The sequence below is a fragment of the Rattus norvegicus genome, chromosome 12 (genome assembly GCF_021556685.1).
Source record: "Rattus norvegicus strain SHRSP/BbbUtx chromosome 12, alternate assembly SHRSP_T2T, whole genome shotgun sequence".
NCBI lineage: Eukaryota > Metazoa > Chordata > Mammalia > Rodentia > Muridae > Rattus > Rattus norvegicus.
The window spans coordinates 29,668,734-29,686,582 of record NC_141545.1 but is presented as its reverse complement, the minus strand read 5'-3'; the positions used below and the strand labels follow the sequence as shown (position 1 = coordinate 29,686,582).

The following is a 17,849-nucleotide window of genomic DNA, read 5'->3' as shown; positions in this document are numbered from 1 at the left end:
GTTTTCTAAATACTTACAATTCTTGACGGAATAAAGTAGGCATAATTCTGCCATTATACAAACTGAATGTAGCCACTAGGTTTAAATTTTTTCAAAAGGCCATGAGAGGGCTTCATGGGTAAACTGTTCGCTATACAGTGTGAAGCCCAATGCTTGGATCACCATAATCCTCATAAAGGTTGGAACAGTGTAGTGGCCCAACTGCCCTAGCGCTCAGGAGGAAGAGACAGGAATCCCTGGGACAAGCTGGGGAGGTAAACTGGCTGTGAAGGGTGGCTGCCTGCTCAATCGAAAGCCCCACCTCTGCGATTAATAAACTCTAGGAAGGACGCTGGTGTCAACCTGAGTCTCCCCAACAAGTGCAGATATGTACAAGCACTTGGACACATACATAGGCCCACACACATGCACACACCAAATACACATATAACAAACTGACTCTCCTCTAGGTGACAAGGACAAAAATCCTCAATGAGTGCTCCCTAAGGGAAGATGGCTTCTCTTATGGTCACCCTCATGTGAGTCGCTGCTGGGACTACACACTGCCTTGACTTTGAAATTCACACCGGCTCCCTATTTTTTTCCAGTTGGTTTGCTGTACTGTTAAGGTGGACAGGCTAGAGTAATGGCAGGGAGCCTCCCTTGGGTGGCAAGCAGAAGCCTATGGGGCTGGCTTCTCTCTGGGTGTCCCACTATTGGTCTGTGTAAGGCTCACTCTTCCCCCTCCCAGAGTGGCTGATCTCCTGAACAGGAAGAGGCCTCTGTTTGATGTATATGACAACACTGGAATCCTGGGGGATTTCAAGAAGCATCCAAATGAACTGATCAAGGGCCCAGTATGGCTTCCAGGCTCTAGAGGAAATGAATTGCAGTGTTGTATCTGAAAGAAGAAAATGGTGGGAAACAGAATGTTCTCTGAGGACCTATGCAACCTTAACAAAAGGGTCGGTTATATCAAACACTTTAACCAGCATGGGAAATATGGATAGAATAGGAAATGGGGAACTGGAGTGACACATTTGTTACCCTGGAGAAGGGGAACAGGACTTATCCCAGCAAGGAGAGAGCTTTGTGTGCTCTCTGTAATAAAGTGGGGCTTCTCTGGAATCTGGAAAAAAAAATCCTTAGTGAAATAATAATGTACAAAATGGAATAGAGATGGAGACAGAAGCATCATGAATTCTAGGATGCCTTGGCAAGGAGCCATCTGCAAAACAAACAAATGAGGGCCAGCGATGGCTTAGCTGGTAATGGAGCTTGCAGCCAAGTCTGATGGATGACCTGAGTTCGATTCCAAGACCCACATGGTGGGTTGAAAATACTGGCTCCCACAGGTTGTCCTCTGATCTCCATACATTCACCGTGAAATGGGAGTGCATGCACATGCACACGCGCACACACACACACACACACACACACACACACACACACACACGGTGGGGGAGAGGGAGGGTAGGGAAGGGAGGAGAGGTAAGTGAAAATATATATTTGGTTGTTTTGTTTTGTTTTTTATTGAAACAAACAAGAACAACAAAAAGATTTGTTTTTAAGCCATCGATGGCCCCAGGCTGACATCCTGGCTTTTCTCTGAACAGAGTGAGGAGAGGCGGTGCTTTCTGTCTCGGCTCCCTACAAGAGAAGAGAGATGAAACAGTCCCCAATCCCAATTCAGCCGCTGTAAAATGCTGACGTCACTGTTTCCATGTGGGGCCGGGCAGATTATTTACTGCAGAGCATCACCCACCTGAGCAGGCAAGTGGGGGTTTGGCACCCAGCCTGTGTTCCGCTCCCGACCTTATGCCCCTTAGCACAACGCTGTCTGCCTGAAAAGGGGTGCCTTTTTCTAATTCTCTCAGATGAGTGAAAGGCTCCCACTTCAAGCAGGTTTTAGCCTCCCCTGTCACTCTTCGTTTTCCGCTCCATTGTACTAATATGACCCCGAGGCCCCTCGGAGCGATGCAGTTCCTGTGGCTCAAGAACAAACTACTCTGTGGGCTCAATAGGGTTCTGTTCTGAGGCCTCTTAGCCCAAGGCTACTTTTGAAAGAATTAGAGCCAGCTTTCTTGGAATAAACCCTCCATGATCTCCTGCCTCTCGATGCTGAGAGCTCTGGTCAAAGCTGTGAATTTTCATCACACAGCTTTCTCCTGGCCATTTCTCCTGTCTTTCCTTACTCTTCTCATAGCAGTGATATAAAGGCTCCCAATGGCAGGAAACACACACGTCTGCTGGCATCCGCAAGCAGCCACTGAGAGTGTCCAATAATGGGGACGCCGTTGTCCTGAATCGACACTCTCTCCGATCCAAACGTAGTTCTGCAAGCAACAAGCAGCCTGTGCTGGATGGGCGGCATGTGCTGGAAGAGGCCTGACTTGGCCAACGGAGCAGGGTAAGAAAGCTTTACCTGAATGGAGGTCCTAACAAACTAAAGAAACTCTTAAGCCAGATGGTCTCTGCTTGGAGCTGTGTATCTGCCATTTGCCACTAACCGAAGGACTCCAGGAAAAGTTATGGCTAACATTCCGCTCATGGGCCAGGGTTCTACCTACCGTGGTCTGTTTTAGCTTCTCTCTTCCTTACTTTTATTCTTTCACAAACATTTACCAAGTGCCTCTTCCATGCCAGGTGCTACACCAGCTCCGTATGTCACAGAGAACCCAAGTGTGCTGGATGGAATAAGGATGACCCATAGGTTCATATATTTGATGGAACTGTTTAGGAAGGATTTGGAGGTGTGGCCTTGTTGGAAGAAGGCGTGTCACTGAGGGTGGCCTTTGAGGTTCCAAAAGCTCACACCAGGCCCAATCTCTCTGCCTACGACCTACTAATCAGATGTGAGCTCTCAGCACCTGCTGCAGTGCCATGCCTTCCTGAATGCCACCATGCTCCCGCCGTGATTATAATGAACTGTAACTGTAAGTCAGCCCCAATTAGGTGCTTTTCTCTATAAGTTGCCTGCGTCGTGATGTTTTGTCACAATAAAACAGTAACTAATATACCAAGTCCTAATCTAGGGACTCCCACACAGTAGGTAATTTGAGAGCTACACTACCAGATGGCTGCCATATTGGGGAAGATGTGCTATCATTTCCACAATGACTAAGCTGCCCTGGTATTGAGCACACAGCTCTGTAGAAGGCTGGATGTCAGAGCAGAGATGAAGAAAGTCTTATCATGAACCTCAGCTAGGGACTAGAGAAATGGCTCAGCATTTAATAGCATTTGCTATTCTTGCACAGTATCAGAGTTCAATTCCCAGCACCCACTTTGTCAACCCAACACTGCCTGTATCCTTTCTCCTTTCTCTCTCCCTTCTCTCTGTCTCTGTCTCTGTCTCTGTCACTGTCTCATTGTGTGTCTCATTCTCTCTCTCTTTCTATCCTCTGTGTGTATCTCTGTCAATCTCTCTCTTTCTCCTTCCCTCTTCTCCATCTCTATCTCTCCCCTCCACACCGTCTTTCCTTCCCTCCCCTCTGCTCTCTCCAACGCTCCCAGGACATCTAAGTACCCTCAAAACAGAGAGGATATGGGACAACTCACTAGGAAACCTCTAGAGAGTCTCTAAATGATGGTGCAGCCACAGCTCGGCCATGATCTTGAACACTGATTTACTGTCATTTTAATATCTCTGCAAGTGAAGGGCACCCTCATAAAGCATCATCGCAACCCTCAGATGGAGAGAAATGTCTTCCCTTGTGCCAGGCTATGAAACTTCATTGTTATGATCTGCAGCCCAAGAGGGAGTCTTCAGCAAAAGAGGAGAGCCTGGCTACATACCCAGGAAGGTCTCCGGGAGAGAAGAGCGGCACGGGCGTGAATGTGGAGGTGTTTAAACAGGAAGTGGTGGCTGTAGAGAGTGGGTGCCCCTGGCAAGTGCATGGGAGGGATTCTAGAATCAGGTAGCAGTGCCCAACTGCCCAGTGTGGGTGAGGCAGGACCCTCAGTACCACGCCATTCCTCCTCCTGCCTAGTACCTCTTCCATCGTTTTTGTTTTCTTCATTGGGGTAGCTCATAAACAATACCCAGCTAGGTTGCTTCTCAAACAGTTAGAGAAATGAAAGACAGGAGAACAGCTTGGGACAACATGAAAGTGGAGTTTGTTGGCAAGAGTTACAGACTTTTTGTGGCTGGAGAGCTGACTCGGCAGTTAAGAGCTCTTGTAGAGCTTGTTCCCAAGTTTGGTTCCCAGTATCCACGTCAGAAGGCTGACAACTGCCTCTAACTCCAGCTCCAGGGGATCTGATGCCATCTTCTGGCCTCTATGAATATTGTGGGCATACACACACACACACACACACACACACACACGTGCACAATCAGAACTGCAGACATCTCAGAGGCAGAAGAAGCCCCGTCAAACCATTGACTCTAAGGTGGGGAGAGGTGTTGATCCTAGGTTCAAGTACTCCCTCCTGGTGACCCCCTTTCTCTCCTCTATTGGTTCTAAGGAACTCATGTGTTTCCTCTTGCACAGGGATTGGGCCCTTGACAAAAATGGAAGCAGCAACTAGTAGTTGCTCCCCTCCTGGTGCACAAGCACAGAAATCATTGCTGATTGGTTAAAGTCTGTCTTCAATTAGCAGACTATGGGGGCTAGAGATTTAGCTCAGTAGAGTGCTTGCCTAGCAAGCGCAAGGCCCTGGGTTCAATCCTCAGCTCCAAAAAAAAAAAAAAAAAATTATCAGACTCTGATGGGTTAATACTGAAACAGAAATTGGCAACTTTCAGGGAAATAGAATGTAAGTCCCTTCCCCCTCTGAGCGGCTCATGCCTTCCTAAACACCTCTGCTGGAGAGGCTTTTTATTCAGCATATATGCGTGTGCAGATATACACACACATGGTATGCATGTGGAGGTCAAAGGGCAAGCCTGGGGTCAGTCTTCAGGTGCCTTGTACATTCTGTTTGAGACAGGGTATGCCATTGGCCTGAAACTTCACCAGGAAGACCAGCCACCGCCTGCCCCGACCTTCCACACATATTATTACATGGGTTATAGATCCATGTCACCATGTCTGGAGTACATCTTGGCTCAGGATTTTAGGAAATTTTAGTCCAGCATGGCAAGGAAGACATGGCTAGCATGAGTCAGTCCCTGGTGATAGGACCTTACAGCCATGTCTCCTCCTATGACACTAACTAGGAAGCAGAGACAACGGAACCAGAAGCAGTGACCACCATCTGATATCTGGCCCCCAGTGACTCACCTCTCTCAGCCAGATCCTGCAACCTACCAAAGTCACCAACAGCTGGAGATGAGCTGTGCAAACATTAGACAATGGGAGATGCTTTAGATCCTACCCACCACAGCCCCAAGGGAGCATTGTCCAGAGGTGGGATCCTGTGTGGAGGGTAATTAAACCATGAAATATCAATGAACAGATCCATTGATAGCATCATAGCATCATGGGATCTCAGGAGTATGATGTGTAACACTAATTCCTAACCTGATGCAACCTAGCATCAGCTGGGAAGAGAGCCTTTGTGAGGAATTGTATATATTGGGTCAGCCTGTGGACAACTGTCTGGGTTTCTCTTCTGTCGCTGTGGTACAATGCTCTGACTAAAGAAACTTAAGAGAGAAAGGGTTTGCTTTGGTTCACACTTCCAAAGAGGTCAGAGAAAGCATGGCAGCTGGCAGGGAAGACCAATGGCTGAAGCAGGAGGCCAGGTTGTATCCACAGTCAGGAAACAGAGATTGAACAGGACATGAGGCCAAACTATAAACCCTCCAAGCACACCACAGTCACAGACTTCCTCTAGCAAGGTTCACCTCCTGAGGAGGGTTCAACAACTGTCCCAAACAGCATTACCACTTGGGAACCAGTGTTCAAACACATAGGCAGGGACATTTCACATTCAAACTATGACACGGCCCTGTCTAAAGCAGGCAGGGTGTCTGTAGAGATGGCTCAGCAGTTGAGCACATACTGTTCTTCCAGAGGACCCTGGTTTGGTTCCCAGAACTCACAACTACCTGCCAATTCCAGTTCTAAAGGCTCTGATGCTCTCTGACCTCTGAAAGCACACACACACACAGAGTACCCACTCATACAGGAATATACACAAATTAAAATAAATCTTAACATATATGTGTGTATATGTACACAAATATGTTAATATTTATTGCATTTATATTTATAAATCTTAATGTGTATATACATATATACACATATATATTAAGATTTATTCAATATAATATATGGTATAATGTTATATGCACATACACACACACATATATATTAATATATATTAATCATACAGGGTACAAGCATCCAGCACTTTATCTGATAATCAAGGAAGATTTTCTATGCTGCCTCACAGTGCTGGTCCCAAAACAGGAACCCCAGGCTATCCACGCAGCCAGTCAGTCAAAAGGAGATGCATTTAATAAGTCTACCGTCCCATGCAGCCTATGACCCCCGATTAACCCTGTACACCCACAAGTGACCTTTCCCTCAGGGACAGGAAGGAGCCCTGCCTGCCTTCACAACTTCCTGTTATCTTCACGGCTTCCAGGGCACTAAATCAGCCAACAATGGCTGCAGGTCCAACGGCTTGTAACAGATTTGTTCTCGGATCAAAGTCTGAGGAGAGCATGTGTAAGCTGACCCCCGGCATGGTGTGCACAGCTGCAGGTCTCTGCACTGAGGCTGAACCAGGCAGATGGATTAGCAGTGAAGAGGCACCCCTGGAACCTGTTCACCCCAAGACCACCAAAACACTGCACTCACACTTCTTTTGAGACCCTAGGTGAGCTTTGCCCTTGATAACAATGAGACAGGAGTAAGATTTATTAGCAGGTGAGGGTTTTATTGAGTTTTTTTTTTCTCTGTCTTTCTCACCTCACTGCATCACGCTTATCCTGCTTAAAAGAATACAGCAGTAAATCTCTTTCTGAGAGACTTGATGGGGTCCAATTGAGGTCTAAGGAATTGAGGAGAGAAGCCTTCCCTTTCTGTAAGTTAAATTCCTCAGAACAAGAAGCTGTAGAGAGGCTGGGCGAGATGACACACTGGAGAGAGGCACTTGTTCTCTAAGCCTGATAACCAGAGTTTAATTCCCTGGAAGCCACTGAAAGCTGGGAAGGAGAACCAACTGCACAGTCGTGTCCTTTGACCTCTATGTGCACATGCAGTGCCATACACACGCCCACAGGTATTCATTACTTTCTCCTGTAGTTCTTGTTTGCTTGCTTGTTTTTGTTTTGTTTGGTTTTTTGTTTGTTCGTTTGTTTTGTTTTGTCTTCAAGACGAGATTTTTTTCGCCCTTGGAACTCACTCTGTAAACTGGGCTGGCCTCAAACTCAGAGATCCACCTGCCTCTGCCTCCCGAGTGCTGGATTAAAGTATACGCCACCATGCCCGGCCTTAGTTCCCTCTCTATGGCTGTGATGAAACACTATGACCAATGCAACTTAAAAAAGAAAGCAATTGGGGCTGGGGATTTAGCTCAGTGGTAGAGCGCTTACCTAGGAAGCGCAAGGCCCTGGGTTCGGTCCCCAGCTCCGAAAAAAAGAACCAAAAAAAAAAAAAAAAAAAAAAGAAAGCAATTAATTTGGGCTTATGGTTTCAAAAAGTTAGCGGCCATGATGGTGGAGCAAAGGCCCCAGGGGCAGGAAGAGCTGAGAACTCACATCTTGATCTATCAGTAGGAGGCAGAAAGGGGCCTACTGTGGACAGTACAAATCTTATTTGAAACCTCAAAGCTGGTCTGCAGTGACATACCCCTCCAACAAGGCCACACCTCCCTGTCCTCCCCAAATAGTTCCACCAGCTAGGGACCATGCATTTAAACATATGAGGTTATGAGGGCCAATCTCACAGTCTCAGTCAAACTGCTACACCACACACACACACACACACACACACACACGCGCGCGCGCGAGAGAGAGGGTGGGGGAGAGAGAGAGAGAGAGAGAGAGAGAGAGAGAGAGAGAGAGAGAGAGAGAGAGATTACAGAGATGTTCAGTGGTTAAGATCTCTTAACGCTCTTGCACAGGACCCAAGTTTGGCTCCAGGCACCCACATCGGGCAGCTGGAAATTTCTTGTAACTCTAGCTCCATGGAACCCGATGGAAAGAAGGAAGGAAAGAAGGAAGGAAGGAAGGAAGGAAGGAAGGAAGGAAGGAAGGAAGGAAGAGTTTGAGAACCATTGGGCATAGTAAGTACTCATTCCCATAACCCCAGCATCCAGGAAGCTGAGGCTATAAGATGAGGATGAGTTCCAAGCCAGCCTGAAACAGAGAAGCTATAAGAAGGAACCGGAATGAACCAATGGGAGGCAGGGCATCGAGCAATTAGATCACAAGGGTGGAGCTGCAAGCTGGGTAGCCCACTCCTGCTCTCCCACCCCATGTATTCCCTTGCCTCAGTCCTTACAGAACCTTGGGACCAACTAGCCCACAAATGAGCCCCTGAGCCCCTCATAGAGAAATGTATTCTGGCCATTGAAAATCTGCCAAGGCCCAAACACAGAGCCACAGGAGAGGCCTAGCTGGGCTTAAGACCATGCGTGGTGAGTGTGCTCGCAACAAGGGCGTGGTTCGGTCATTGTGATGTTCAGTGCTGGTTGTCAAACTTGACAGGTTCTAGACTCACCTGGGAGATAGGGCTCTGGACATGCCTATGGGGATTATCTCTTTGTTTGATTGGTTGATTGATTGATTGATTGATTGATTGATTTTCAAGACAGGGTTTTTTCATGTAGCCCAGGCTATCCTGGAACTCACTCTGTAGACCAGGCTAGCTTCAAACTCAATTCACCTACCTCCACTTCCCGAATGCTAGAAATAAAGGCATTTGCAACCACACTCAACTACCGGGTATTATCTTGATTGACATAGAAAGACCCTTTTGGAATTTATTTTTTATTTTTTTAATTACAGGGGAGGGCATCACATGCACAAAAGAGTGCGGTACCCACAGCCCAGAAGAGGGTGTCAGGTATCCATGGAACTGGAGCTACAGGCAGTTGTGAGCCAACATGTGGGTCCCAGGAATGAAACTCAGTTCCTCTACAAGAACAGAAAGTGCTTTTAACCCCTGAGCCATCTCATCTCTCCAACCTCAAGAATCAGATGTGTTCATTGTGGGCAGGCCGATTCCCTTGACAAGGCATCCTGCCCCATACGAATGGAGGAAGTCAGTGAAGCTCACACATCCATGCTGTCCTGGCTGTGTCCCCTGGGGCCCGGGCTTCCTGCTCCTGCTATGTGAGCTTTCCCTGGCATGGTGAACAGTATTTTGACCTGTGAGGTCCCTTCTTAAAGTTTTTTTTTTTGTCACAATGAAATTCTTGCTGGCCTGGAACTTGCTATATAGGCCAGGCTGGCCTGGAACTCACAGAGATCCTCTGCTTTTGCCTCTCAAGTGCTGGGATTAAAGGAATGCACCACTGCTCACAGCCTGACTATCTCTCTTCAAAGAAAGAGACTGGATAGCCAGGCAGTGGTGACACACACCTTAAATTCCAGCACTTAGGAAGCAGAGGCAGGTGGATCTCTGAGTTCCAGACCAGCCTGGTCTACAGAGAAAGTTCCAGGACAGCCAGGTCTGCCTGGAAAAACCCCAGAGAAGCCCCATCTCATAAAGTGAGGGGTGGGAGAGACTAGAGGGCTAGAGACATAACCCAGTAGGTAGAGCATTGGCCTGGCAGGCATGAATCCCAGCGTCCATCCCCACCAACACACATTAGGTGTACTGGTACACACCTATAATCCCAGCAATCAAGAGGTGGAGACAGGAGGATTGGTTCAAGTTCTTCCTTAGCTTTGGCTACATAATGAGTTTGAGGCTATCCTTGGACTCACCTTTTGACTCCCAGCCAAACCCTGGATGGAGGTCAGGGATTCTTATAGAAGAGTTGGGGGAAGGATTGAAGGCCCTGAAGGGGACAGGAAAAAACCAACAGAAGGAAACCTTTTTCTAGAAGGAGAAGGAAAGGAAGGAGGAGGGGGAGGAGGAGGGATGGAAGAGGAAGAAGATAAAGAAAGAAAATGGAGGGGTGAGGATAGAGAAGGGAGGGGGAAAACAAGAGGAGATGGAGGTGAAGGCAAACGAAACAGAAAATTAATAATAACCCAAGCATCTGACAGACTAATGACATTGCAGTTCTACTGACTAAAACAGACACAGAGACCTACAGCCAAACATTGGACAGAGCCCGGGGACTCTTACAGAAAAGTTGAGGAGAAGATTGGAGGCCCCGAAGGGCTGCATGAACTCCGTGGGAAGACCAATGGAGTCAACTCTCCTGGACCCCTGGGAGCTCTCAGAGGCTGAGCCACCAACAAAAGAGCATACACAGGCTGGACCAAGCCCCCCGACTCCCAGCACATATGTAGCAGATGTGCAGCTCAGTCTCCCTGTGGGTCCCCCAACAACTGGAGTAGAGGCTCTCCCTAAAGCTTTAGTCTGACTATGGAATCCATTCCCCAACAGAGCTGCCTTGTCTGTCCTTAGTGGGAGAGGATGTGCTTAATCCTGCAGAGACTTGGTGGGCCAGGGTGGAGGGATACTGAGCGGGGGTGGGGGGCACCCTCTCAGAGGAGAAGGGAAGAGGGTTGGAGGAAGAGACTCTGTGAGGGAGGACCTGGAGGGGGCAGCATTTGGTGTGTAAATAGATAAACACATGAGCCATTTTGCTTTTTTTCTTCCTGGCTATCACCGATGAAAGCCTGTATGAAATCCTGCCGCTCCACCCTGTCTCAGGAAAGGGAAGGTTACCACCAGGACCCCGGACTCCTGTGCCCCTTCTCAATTGAAGAGGGATCAATGTCACAGCCAGGGCTCACATGTCATTGGCACTGGCAGGTACCACTGTGAGCAAGCTGAGAGGCAGTCGCCCTGCTGACAGTGTCAGCTGTTGCTCTGTGTGTCTTCAGTGAGATGTCACATCAGACAGAAGGACTCAGCAGGGGAGAGCCTCAAAGCAGCCACAATGGAGAATGAGCTGGGGCCGGCTATCAGCCTCTCGCCTCTTGTTTACAACGGAGGTGCTGAGCACCATCCTTTTCATCGCTGCGCCAACGCCTGCTCCAAGCCACTCAGCCATGAATATAGAACACATGCCCCCACATCGGATTTTTTAAATATGATCTGTAGAGATCAAACTCGGGTCCTCATGCTCACAAGTTGTGATGGTTAGCTCTGCCAACTTGACCCAACCTAGAATCACTTGGGATGAGAGTCTCAGTGACTCAGGGATAGGCTACATTGGGTTAGATATGGGGCATTGTCTTGACAGTTCGTGGATGTGGGAGGACCTAGCCCACTGTGGGCAGCACCATTCCCTAGGCAGAGGATCCTGGACTGTCTAAGAGTGGAAAGACCAAGCTGAGCACTGCCCTTGTCAGACAAGCTTAATGAAGAAATGGTTTGTAAATGTGACAGGAAGGATGTGCTACGTGGAAAATGGATGACAGCATCCAACTGTCATAGTGCCAGGAGAGGCTATGCAGCTTCTGGGGAGAAAAGCCACCAATGGTCTTAGCCAATGCTAGACCCTGCATGCTGCAATATCAACCTGCCAGATGAGATGTGTCCACCAGTGAAATAGTTGGCACAGCTGAAATGGAGTGACTAAGCACGTTCTGATTGGACCTGGTCAAAAGCCCATGGCCGAGGAAACCACAGGCCCTCCTGATTTGTTATTTTGCTGAGCTGACACGCTTTCGAAGTGCTTTCTAAATATTTATGTGTATATCTGTAGACTCAGGCTGCCCCCAACTTTGCTCTTTATCAATGTTTCTAACCCCATCGAGGTGCAGGGAAGAGGAGATGGGAGGAAAAATAAGGGCCAGAGGAGAGAGTCAAGTGGTATGAAACGCAAACTTCTGGACCTGACATGGCTGTCAAAATCATGGACGCACAACAGCTATGGTCACCTGCACCAAGATTGAGCCAGTCAAAATTCTGACAAGGATAGGAGAGGGGCTCTCCAGGCCCCACACCTTACTGGAAGTTGATTCCTCCTTAGGGGGAAGGGGAGGCTGTGGAGAGTCATTTTTCTTTTCTTTTCTTTTTTAATGTTTGTCAATTGCTTTTCTGTTGCTTCATAAAACATCCTGGCCAAAAACAACAAGGGAAAGGAGTTTGTTTTAGCTTATGGTTGCAGAAGAGGAGAGTCCACTGGGGCAGCAGGAGTGCAGAACTGGCTGATCCCATCTTCATCCACACATAGGCATCATTGTCTAAGAGGGGACCCTGTATAAGATGGTCCGAGAGGGAGAGACAGACAGAGAAAGAGACACAGACAGAAAGACAGACAGAGAGCTGAATGCAAGCACCTATTCATTTCTCTTGACTCTTTCTCAGAATTCTGTATTTTTGTCCTTTTTAAAAAGATTTATTCATTTATTTCATGTATATAGGTGCTCTATCTGCATGTACACTTGCACTCCAGGAGAGGCCATCAGACCACATTACAGATGGTTGTGAGCCACCAAGTGGTTGCTGGGAGTTGAACTCAGAACCTCTGGAAGAACAGCCGGTAATCTTAACTGCTAGATTCTATATTTTCATTCTATGTATTTTAGAAGGCGTGGGGGCCTATAGAAGCCAGGGCACAACTTTTGAGAGTCAGTTCTCTCTTTCTAGTATGTAAAGCCCAGGGAGTGAACTCAGGTCATCAATTTTGGCAGCAAGCCCCTCCACCCACTGAGCCATCTCACCTCCCACTTCCAGCTCTTGATGGCGGATATGATCGGCTGCTTCAAATTCCTGCTGCACTGACTTTAACACAGCGACGGTGATCTATTACCTGGAATCAGAAATCAAATAAACCGTTTTTCACGGCAGCAAGAAATGAAACTAAGAGAGTCGGTCGATGGATGTATTACTCGATGCAAGGTGATAGACTTGCATAGTGGAATATTATTCTGCCTTTGAAAGGATGAAATTATGTTACGTGCAACAAAATAGATGTGTCTTGGAATAAACACCGTCCTCAATGAGACAAGCTAGACATAAAAGCCACGTACTGCAGCTCTCCACTTAAATAAGATGTTCCCAAACGGGAAAATTCAGACAGAACATAGATTAGTGGTTGTCTAGAAATGGGGAAAAGGAGCTGGGAGGATTAAAAGGTGACAGCAGAGGAGGGCAGGGCTACTAGGAGGAGTCTCGACAATGAAGGGGCGGGGCTAGTGGGAGGAGTCTCACCAGCAAGGGGCGGGGCTACTGGAAAGAATCTCACCAGCAAGGGGGCGGGGCTATTGGGAAGAGTCTGTTAAAACTGACTGTGGTATTCTATGTATCTGTAAAAAGTGTTCCTTCTACATCAGCGGTTCTTGACCTTCATAACACCCGCCACCTTTAATACAGTTCCTCACGTTGTGGTGATCCCCAGCTATAACATTATTTTCCTTGCTACTTCATAACTGTAATTTCGCTATTGCTGTGAAATTGTAAGGTAAATATCTGTGTTTTCCAATGGTCTTAGGCAACCCCTCTATCCACAGATTGAAAAGAGCTGTTCTAGACGCTTCTCTGAGTATGAGAGAAACATGTCTTCATGATGTAATCTCTAGCTGAAAACTCTACTAATATCCAGGCGTGAGGGTACACACCTGTCATCCCCTCACTCAGAGGGTGCAGGTAGGAGGATTAAAAGTTCAAGACCAGACATTCAAAAGCAAAAAAAAAAAAAAAAAAAAAAGCATGCACTATATGATGGCTAAGCAGGTAAAGAAACTGGCCACAAGAAGAATGACTTGAGTTCTATCCTTGGCGCTCACACAGTAGGAGAAAAGAAGCCCCTTCAAATTGTCTTTTGACCTCCATATGCAAGCTGTGGTATAACACACACACACACACACACACACACACACACTTGCACAATTAAATAATACAACTTTTTAATTTTCTCTTAAGAAAATACTAATTTTCTCCTCCAGAAAAAATAAAAGACCTGTAAACAGATGAAGGCCAGGCATGGTGGCCTTCTGCATCTACAACCGAGGCAGTCTGGAGGCTAACGCTGTAACACTGGGGATGACAAGTTTAAGGCTAGCTTGGGCTACCTATTCAAACCCTGTCCGAGAGAAAGAGAGAGAGAGAGAGAGAAATAAAGAGAGAGAGGAGACAGAAGAAAAAAAGAGAGGGGCATGGGGAGGGCTGAGGTGAGTAAGGGAGAACTAAATGTGTAGCTGATAATATAGGCCCAGAATCCCCCAGCGAGAGGCTGGGGGCATGGCTCAGTGGTAGAGCCCCTGCCTAGAATCCCACAGTGAGAGGCTGGGGGCGTGGCTCAGTGTAGAGCCCCTGCCTAGAAACCCTCAGTGAGGGGCTGGGGGGCGTGGCTCAGTGGTAGAACCCCTGCCTAGAATCCTCCAGTGAGGGCTGGGGGGGCGTGACTCAGTGGTAGAACCCCTGTCTAGAATCCTCCAGAGAGGGGCTGGGGGCATGACTCAGTGGTAGAACCCCTGCCTAGAATCCCCCAGTGAGAGGCTGGGGACGTGGCTCAGTGGTAGAACCCCTGCCTAGATTCCCCCAGTGAGAGGCTGGGGGCGTGGCTCAGTGGTAGAGCCCCTCCTAGAATCCCCAGTGAGGGGCTGGGGGCGTGGCTCGATGGTAGAGCCCCTCCTAGAATCCCCAGTGAGGGGCTGGGGGCGGGGCTCAGTGGTAGAGCCCCTGCCTAGAATCCCCCAGTGAGGGGCTGGGGGTGTGGCTCAGTGGTAGAGCCCCTGCCTAGAATCCCCCAGGGAGGGGCTGGGGTGTGACTCAGTGGTAGAGCCCCTGCCTAGAATTCCCCAGTGAGGGACTGGGGGCGTGGCTCAGTGGTAGAGCCCCTGCCTAGAAACCCTCAGTGAGGGGCTGGGGGGCGTGGCTCAGTGGTAGAGCCCCTGCCTAGAATCCTCCAGTGAGGGCTGGGGGGGCGTGGCTCAGTGGTAGAACCCCTGCCTAGAATCCCCCAGTGAGAGGCTGGGGGCGTGGCTCGGTGGTAGAGCCCCTCCTAGAATCCCCAGTGAGGGGCTGGGGGCGGGGCTCAGTGGTAGAGCCCCTGCCTAGAATCCCCCAGTGAGGGGCTGGGGATGTGGCTCAGTGGTAGAGCCCCAGCCTAGAATCCCCCAGGGAGGGGCTGGGGTGTGACTCAGTGGTAGAGCCCCTGCCTAGAATCCCCCAGGGAGGGGCTGGGGGCGTGGCTCAGTGGTAGAGCCCCTGCCTAGAATCCCCCAGTGAGGGGCTGGGGGCGTGGCTCAGTGGTAGAGCCCCTGCCTAGAATCCTTTAGGGAGGGGCTGGGAGCGTGGCTCAGTGGTAGAGTACTGACCTGGCCTTCATAAGGCCTGAGGGTCCACCCCTGGAATGAAAAATATAAAAGTACAGATTGGACAAATTGCTCATTTTAAGACTCGAAGGTCAGTTTGTATGGAATGCCTGTCATTTTTACACCATCTTGAAGCCATAAAAACCCATGTCAGTCCTCTTGTCACATCCCTGTGTGCAGGTCATTCTCCGGCTTCCCATTTCCCTTCTATTTCCCCTTTATCCTGAGCCATCTCCCTGCCCTGTGCCCCAGCCCCTGTCTGTCTCACTGTGTTCTTTTAGCATAAGCTGCTTCAGCTGCTTGTGGGATGCAATGAAGAATAAATCAACAGGAAGCTGTTGTTCATAGCTAATAATAAGAGTACCGCTTCATGGAGCCTTCTCTACATGGATGGGAATATGTGCAGCCCTGCCGTGAACTAACACATCTGATTGTCATGTGTATCAGACATCGCATTGCCCTGTAATTAAGTCCATCTACTAGGTCGAAGCACTAGCATGGGGGCTGGAGGGGTGGCTCGGCAGTTAGAGGTGCTTGAAGCTCTTGCAGAGGACCTGAGTTCAGTTCCAGCACCCACATCAGACAGTTCATGGTCATCTGTAACTCCAGCTCCAGGAGCTCTGACACCCTCTCCTGGCCTCTGTGGCAACTGTACACACACACGCACGTACGCACGCACGCACACACGCACACACGCATACATACATACACACATATGCATGCACAGATGCAGACATGTAAGCACACACATATCCACGCACGCAGATACACACACACACGCACGCATGCACATACACACACACACGCACGCATGCATACATACATACACACATATGCATGCACAGACGCAGACATGCATGCATACACACACATGCACGCACGCACATACACACATCATTTTTTATAGGAGAAAGGAGCTAGTTGTGTGAGGCTGCTGAATATTGTGATCTGGAACAGAGCAGTTCACACAGTCGGTCCCTAATCAACTCTCAGCCACCCCTGTCATCCCCAGCACATGGGAATGTGGATAACACTTCTGAAGTTCCTGCCCCCTCCCTTTCTCCTGCTGTGTGTGTATGTATGTATGTGTATGTGTGTTGCAACGCAGAGTCTCACATAACACAGGCTGGCTTTGACCTCCCCATGCAGATATCCAAGGCTGGTTTTGTACTCCTAATCTTCCTACCTCTACCTCCAAGTGCTGCGGTTATGGGTATAAACCACTGTACCTGGTTCGTGCAGTGCTGAGCATGGACCTGGGCCTTTGTGCACTCTAGGTGAACCTCTGCCATGCCCAGCGCTCCACCACTCCTTTAGATGGCTGCGGATAAACTCTTTGTCAAGGTAGGGTATGGTAGCCACATCTATACACTCAGCACTCTGGAAGCTGAAGCAGGAGGACCATGAATTTGAGCCCAGCCTAGGCTACATGGTGACACCGATCTCAAAAAGAAAAAGGAGGAAAGGGGAGGAGAGAAAAGGGAAAGGAAGGGGAGTGGAGGATATTTGAATGAGCCTGGAACTCCAGCACTTAAGGGACTAAAACAAGGGGTTGGGGATTTAGCTCAGTGGTAGAGCGCTTACCTAGCAAGCACAAGGCCCTGGGTTCAGTCCTCAGCTCCGAAAAAAAAAAAAATAAAGACTAAAACAAGAGGGTTGCCTCTCATTTGAAGCTAGCCAGGGCTATATAGTTAAGTGCCAGGTCTTCCAGGATGCAAAGCAGGAAAGGAGGTGGTGGAGGAGGAGGAAGAGGAGGAGGAGAGAGAGGAGGAGGAAGAGGAAAAGGAAGAGGAAGAGGAAGAGGGCAAGGGGAGGAGGAAGAGGAAAAGGAAGAGGAAGAGGGCAGGGGGAGGAGGAAGAGGAGGAAGAGGAGGAGGAAGAGGACATGGGGGAGGAAGAGGAAGAGGAGGAAGAGGAAGAGGGCCTGAGGAGGGCAAGGGGAGGAGGAGGGGGAAGAGGAGGAGGAGGAAGCACCCCCATCCCCACTACATTTTGAGAGCAGGTCGGTGGGATGAGCAGTGACTGATGAAGTCTTGCCATGACCCCTGTCCCCTTAGCTAGCTGGAACTGTGTTTGCAACACTCAGTCACTGCAGGATAAACAGGTTTGGCTGGGCATTTGCTCTCACAAGTCTGCAGAAATCTGCTTTAGTTGTATCTGACTTCCATATTGCTGTGTCTGCACTCAGTGGCAGCCCAAGGTCCAGCCACAGACAGGGAAGAGCTTGTCTCCCTGATGTGGAGTGACACTCTCTGCATCCATGTTTCAGTCACCTCTGTCCTGAGGCCCCTCACTGTCACTGTGGCATCTGGGGTCTCCTAGGACAACCTGCAGAACAGATGTCAGAGAAGAGTTGGGGCCCTGGACTTGGTGCTCCTAGGAGCAAGACGACCAGACATGTTTCACTGTCTATCCAACATGTGGTGCCCTCAGTCTCTAAGGGAAGGTAAAGGCCGTCTGAGTGTCAGTTTTCAAAGGCTGAGCCCCGTCTTGCTGACAGGGAGAAACAGGAGGCAGCATTGCCTCCACATGGAGGCCGCCAAGAGCCTGCATGTAATAGAATCTGCATGGAGACAGTCGT

General features: G+C 48.9%; 1 pseudogene; it reads left to right on the top strand.

Moving 5' to 3' along the window:
* Window positions 1-625: 625 nt before the first annotated feature.
* On the top strand, window positions 626-989 carry LOC148002293 (large ribosomal subunit protein mL51 pseudogene; annotated as a pseudogene).
* Window positions 990-17,849: the final 16,860 nt, after the last annotated feature.